Consider the following 6449-nt stretch of genomic DNA (forward strand, 5'->3'; position numbering starts at 1 on the left):
CCATCTCATTCGCTGTGGGATGATTCATTACGCACCTACCAGTTACATATTTTTTTTTAAAAACCGCACCGTGTGATCTTGGTTGATGATTGCACATCCAGTCACGTTCAGCCCCCATGACTTAATCCAACAGATTAACCATACGCGCATTTCTGCGTCTACGCAGTTTAAGAGAATGCTGCCTGGGGGATTGATAATAATAAGTAGACTCTTGCAGGATGTGGAGTAATAATAGGTTCGTTGTGTCAACTGCGGGGCATTCTAATTGGGGGCGTGCGAGTGGTTATCACGCGCTGTTTACTACGGCGTCGATGTTCACGCTGCTGGTGGCGTGTGGCTCTCCCACGTGGGTTTATTTTTTCTTCCTCTCGAACAACAAACAAAACGCGCGTCAATCAGACAACAACAACAACAACAACACGTTGGGAGATGGTTATGGAGCACAAACGCTGATGAAGCAATCGGGTGGGGGGGGGGGAGAAAATATATTTTCCCTGTACCTCGATGGAAAACGCCATCAGAATTAGGCGATCACTAAAACTTGCCGAAATTCAACAGACAATGCAATACAACGTTGAGCCCGAAGGCATGCGTGTATGTGAAGTACCCGTCGAGGACGCTTGACAACGGAGTTGAGGCACACGTATATTTATTTAACAAGTTGCCAGTACAGGACAGCCCTAGAGGGGGTAGCGGCCCCCTCACCCGTATAACTCAGGGAATACCCCTAGCTATCCATAGCCTATCCCCTGAGTCCTCCACTAAGAGCTAGGGGAGGCTGTCTGGCCCGACACTGGTAATCGGGCTCGGTACCCGGAGTCCCAGAGCACTGGCTCTGGTTCACGGGACCACGCCACTGGCTCGAGCCTGATCCCGTGGGGCCCTGATAAGGGCGGCGATCAGGGGGAGTCCAGGGCTCTAGCTACGACGTCTTCCGACTTCTTAGCTTAACTATAACATAACTGACTAAGCCCATATAACGACCCCTTTTTATACCCAACCCTCCTTGAGGGGTGGGGCCCCGGGGGATCGTAACGCCGAACCAGCCCCCCCCAGGGTGTCTGGCTCGGACGTCGCAGAGGGCATCTCCCTGTGCACACACGTAGCCCCGCCCACTGTGTTTCTTTCCCATAGGCTGCCATGCATAACGGCCCTCTCTCCAACATCCCTACATCACTCCCCCCCGCATAGCTCGCAGCCGTCCCGGCTGCAACAATTTCAACAAATGAATCTTTACCCCTTGACTCCCCCCGTGTGTGCCCCATTTTTTCCATTTAACAGAACGAGAATTAAACAACAACACTAACAATGCCCCTAAAGGGAGAACAAACCGACGCGCCCCCCCCCCCCGAATAAATACGAAATCCGTAGAGGCAAGATATGTACATTTCCCGGAACCCTCAGCGCACGCACAACACGCACACAAGACGCACACACACACACAGCCATAATACAACAACGCGCCAAGAGCGCCACACGAACGCAGCGTCCAGCAACAATAGCACACGAAAGTGTACCAGAAAACGCAAAAAAAAAATAAAAAAAATTTTCTTCTTATTTTCGTTTCGTTTTCACTTCTTGTTCGCGTTCCAGTGTTTTTATAAGAGTCTGCGCATTTTAGCGCGCGTCCTTGCCGCAGGCCCGTCACAAGGGCCAACCTCAGATGGCGGACCATTCGGTGGCCGCTGTCCCATCCGAGGCGAGTCCGCAATTGGAGTGGCGGGACCCTCGGCATCCCCCGTGAGGGATGTGCGCGAGCCCGTCATTCCGGGAGAACCTGGGGGCGGGGCAACCGGCAAGACGTCAGGTGAGATCAACAGAGGCGGACCCTCCGGGTCGGTCGACCCCTCACATGCTTGGCCCTGCGCGTGTGGAGCAGAGTCCCGCACCGCAACGAAGGGTTTTAGTCTAGAGGGGTGAACGAACCACCGGCGCCTCCCCCACTTGATACGAACGCACTGCGGTCGCAAAACCTCGACCACCTCGACGGGGCCCCGCCATGGTCGTACCAGTTTCGAGGAGGTCGCAAGCGGTACCTGGGGACAGTGCAGCCATGCCCTGTCCCCTGGCTTCCACTGCAGCACGTGCGCGCGCGCGAGTCTGAGGCGCTCATTCGCCTTTTGGCGCACGCGGGAATTGAGCATGGCAGCATCCCGCGCCTCAGTTAGCTTTTGAAGGTTAAATTTAACGTGCTCGTCCAATTTAATTTTACCCAGAGGCGCGGGGATCTGCAGCTGTGCCCGAACAGGTGGGTCATGTTCGCGACCATACATGAGAAAGAAGGGTGAAAATCCCGTGGCAGCATGGGGGGCCAATCGATATGCTGCCAGGACCCCTTGAATTTGCAAGTCCCAATTGGTCTGTGACTCCGAAACCAGGTGCGACAACATAGACGTGATGGTACGATGCAGACGCTCGACCATCCCGTCAGTTTGTGGGTGATAGGGAGAGGTACGAATCTTCTTTGTACCTAGGAGATCACAGACTTGTTTGAGGAGGTTCCCGGAAAAATTTTTACCCTGGTCGGTCAGCAGCCGCTCCGGAGCACCTTTGTCCATGACGTAGCCTTGGACAAAGGCGTCCACGATGGCTGCTGCCGACTGATTTGCCAGGGGCCAGGCCATAGGCCAGCGTGTGAAGTATTCGACCCCTGTTAGCAAATATCTATTGCCCCTAGGGGTGGCGGGAAACGGCCCCAGGATATCCAACGCAACGAGTTCGTTCACCCTGGAGACTGTGATGGACTGCAACGGCGGGTTCGACTCCCGAGCTGGTGGTTTGCGTTGCGCACACCGGGGGCATGCTGCCAGGAGATCCGTGACATCCCGTGTCATGCCCGGCCAAAAAAAATCCAGCTGGAGCGAGGCGAGGGTCTTTTGGGTACCCAGGTGGAGGAGGCGCTCATGAGCAGCCCACACCACCTTACCCCGTAACCCCGCAGGAACTACCAGCCGGTGACGGTGGGATTTACCGTCCCAATGCATGAGCAAGCCCGCGTGTATTTCCCAATTGTCGGCATCACCCGTCCCACACCCCCTCTCCCTGGCGCGACGACGCAGCGCGAGGAGGGAGGCGTCCTCCATCTGGAGGCGTCCCCACTCAATCACAGGCAACCCAAGCAGGGAATCCCTTCCCTGTTTCCCGATCTCATCGGGGAGCGATGTGTCAACATCGGCGGCGGCCGCCAGGACTGGAACCGTCATGTCCCCAGCTGGCACGGAACTGCCAGTGAGGAGGAGACAAAAATCGGCCCCGACAATTTGATGTCCCCGATAGAAATTTGCGCTCGAATCTGTCCCACGATGCCGAGAGAGCCCCCGTTAGCGGCATAGAAAGGGACATTAACCGGTAGCAAAGGACGGCTCTGCACCGGTAGAATATTGTAAATTAGTTCCGAAATAATTGTCGCCGATGCCCCTGTATCGACTATGATGCGTACCTCCACCCCATCAATGTAACCGACCACGGCCGACGATCCCGACGCCGCGGCCACCACGCGATGGGCCAACACGGACCACCGCTCGGGCTCGATTTGAGTCCCCGCAGTGATCCGCGCCGGTCCATCGCAGCGCCCCACCGGCCCCCCGTTCGTTACGGTGCGAGAGTGTGCGACAGGTGGGTGCGTTGGCCAAACATGTGAGGTGCCGCGACTCGCCGGATCATGGTGCTGGAGCTTGGGAGGAGGAAGAGGAGGGCCGGCGTCCTGTCGAGGCGTCGTCCCCCGCTGTCGAGGAGAACGGCACCCCGAGGCGACATGGCCCCGGATGCCGCAGTTGAAGCACCGCGGGAGCGCCGATGGAGACGATGGACGGTCGAAACGCCTCGGCCCGTCCCGACCCGGCCGCGCCCCCGTCGTCTGTTGCCGTCGATGGTCGACGGCATAAAGTTCTTCTGACGGAAGGGTGGCTGCAGCCACCGCACGCCCAGCCGATGCCCTGTTTGCCTTTCGCCGCTGCTGCAGAAGGTTGGCGTGGAGGAGTCGCGCAGCCTGGAGGGAGGTCATTTCTGCATCCCCTTGTGCGATGACGACGATGTCGAGGTCGTCCGCCAAGAGGAGGATCTTCTCCGCGACCATTGCGTCCACGCCGTCGTCGTCCATGCGGGGAAAGGCTGTTTTTGCCAGCGCCAGAAGACTTGTCCGGAAGGCCAGAGGCGACTCTTTTTCACCCCGCCTGCGATCGTAGAACTGCTGACGGCATTCGGCTGAAGGTCCATAGACCCCGGCCAGCAGCTGTAGCGCCATTGGTAGTGTAGCCCGCTTCTCTTTTGGCGCCGACGTGAGTGCGGCGAGCGCGTCCCCATCGAGGAGCGCCGGCAGCGCGCAAAGGGCCTCCTCGTCGGACCACCGCGCCATCTCCTGATGGGCGAGGAAGCGTCGCCGGAAGCCGCCCCAGTCACCCTCCGCACCGATGAATTCCTTCAGCGGGGGCAGCCTTTGGTGAAGCGCAGCGGTCGATGTGGACTCCCGCAGGTTGCTTTCACCTCCCTTTGGCGGTGCCTCGGCGCGACTGGCCGATGGCATCGCCTGTCGCGGCAGCGATGACGCATCCTTCGGCTGCGATGACGCTGCAGCCCCGGCGACGGCGATGTCGGAGCCGATGTCTAAGCTGGCCACGCCCCGAACAGCCGCGGCGTCCATGGCGGGAAATTCAAATTGTGAAGTCGCTGAAATGGCGGGAAAGTGCTCCGGCCGCCGGTTCTCCTCGCCCTGCGGTGGACCACCAGCCCCCAACCGCGTAATGCCTTCCAGTGTGGCGGCAGCGGCATAAAGTAGCTCCGCCAGCCGTTCGTGAGCCAGTCGTAGTGCATCTGGCTGCGGCCCCTCTCCATGCTGACGTCCCGGTGAGAAGGCGCCAGGCTCCGGCTGCACCCCATCTTGTTGCTCTGTCTCGGGCTCGGCGATCTCCGCGGCGTCCTCCTCTTGTGGTACCCTGGTCCGAGCTGTATGGCGCGTTTCCATTTTTACCACTTCTGACGCCAGATGAAGTACCCGTCGAGGACGCTTGACAACGGAGTTGAGGCACACGTATATTTATTTAACAAGTTGCCAGTACAGGACAGCCCTAGAGGGGGTAGCGGCCCCCTCACCCGTATAACTCAGGGAATACCCCTAGCTATCCATAGCCTATCCCCTGAGTCCTCCACTAAGAGCTAGGGGAGGCTGTCTGGCCCGACACTGGTAATCGGGCTCGGTACCCGGAGTCCCAGAGCACTGGCTCTGGTTCACGGGACCACGCCACTGGCTCGAGCCTGATCCCGTGGGGCCCTGATAAGGGCGGCGATCAGGGGGAGTCCAGGGCTCTAGCTACGACGTCTTCCGACTTCTTAGCTTAACTATAACATAACTGACTAAGCCCATATAACGACCCCTTTTTATACCCAACCCTCCTTGAGGGGTGGGGCCCCGGGGGATCGTAACGCCGAACCAGCCCCCCCCAGGGTGTCTGGCTCGGACGTCGCAGAGGGCATCTCCCTGTGCACACACGTAGCCCCGCCCACTGTGTTTCTTTCCCATAGGCTGCCATGCATAACGGCCCTCTCTCCAACATCCCTACATATGTATGGACGTTTGAATTTCTTTCGCCCCGTACGTAGTCAACCTTGGCTAATCAGAGGTGCAGTGTTGAGTCTATGGGCAGTGCTAAGCCTACGGGCAATGCTGAGTCTATGGATAGCGTTAGTCTATGGGCAGTATGTATGTTGAACTTTTTTAGCACCGTACGTAGCCAATCCGTTGATAATCAGAGGTGCAGTGTTGAGTCTATGGATAGTGTTAGTCTATGGGCAGTATGTATGTTGAACTTTTTTAGCACCGTACGTAGCCAATCCGTTGATAATCAGAGGTGCAGTGTTGAGTCTATGGATAGCGTTAGTCTATGGGCAGTATGTATGTTGAACTTCTTTCGCACCGTACGTAGCCAATCCGTGTCTAATCGGAGGTGCGGGACGTCATATCCCCCGTGCAAAATTAGCGGGAGAAGAAAAAAGAAGGCACAACCCCGAGTACGGATCTCAAGCGATGCACGATGCTGCGTGCCTTTGAGCGAGTGTTGTTGTTGTTGTGGTCGTCGTTGTTGTTGTTGTTGCGTCAGCAGCCGGGGAGAGCGTTGGGCGGCGAGGTGTCACTGCCGTCTTAGAAGGCGCGCTCGGCAAAACTTGAAGTGCACTCGCTTACAACTTTCATTCCACGTGCTTCGGCGCTGAGTGAAGAGAGAGAGACCAGCGAGTGATTGCAAGCGTCGTCACCCCCCTGCCTGTCAGGGCGGACAGTGTGTGTGTGTCAGTGTGTGTGTGTGTCAGTGTGTGTGTGTCAGTGTGTGTGTGTCAGTGTGTGTGTATCAATGTGTGTGTGTCAGTGTGTGTGTATCAATGTGTGTGTGTCAGTGTGTGTGTGTCAGTGTGTGTGTGTCAGTGTGTGTGTATCAATGTGTGTGTGTCAGTGTGTGTGT

This window comes from Lethenteron reissneri, chromosome 31 (assembly GCF_015708825.2).
Source record: "Lethenteron reissneri isolate LAM-NWPU_2019-01 chromosome 31, ASM1570882v1, whole genome shotgun sequence".
NCBI lineage: Eukaryota > Metazoa > Chordata > Hyperoartia > Petromyzontiformes > Petromyzontidae > Lethenteron > Lethenteron reissneri.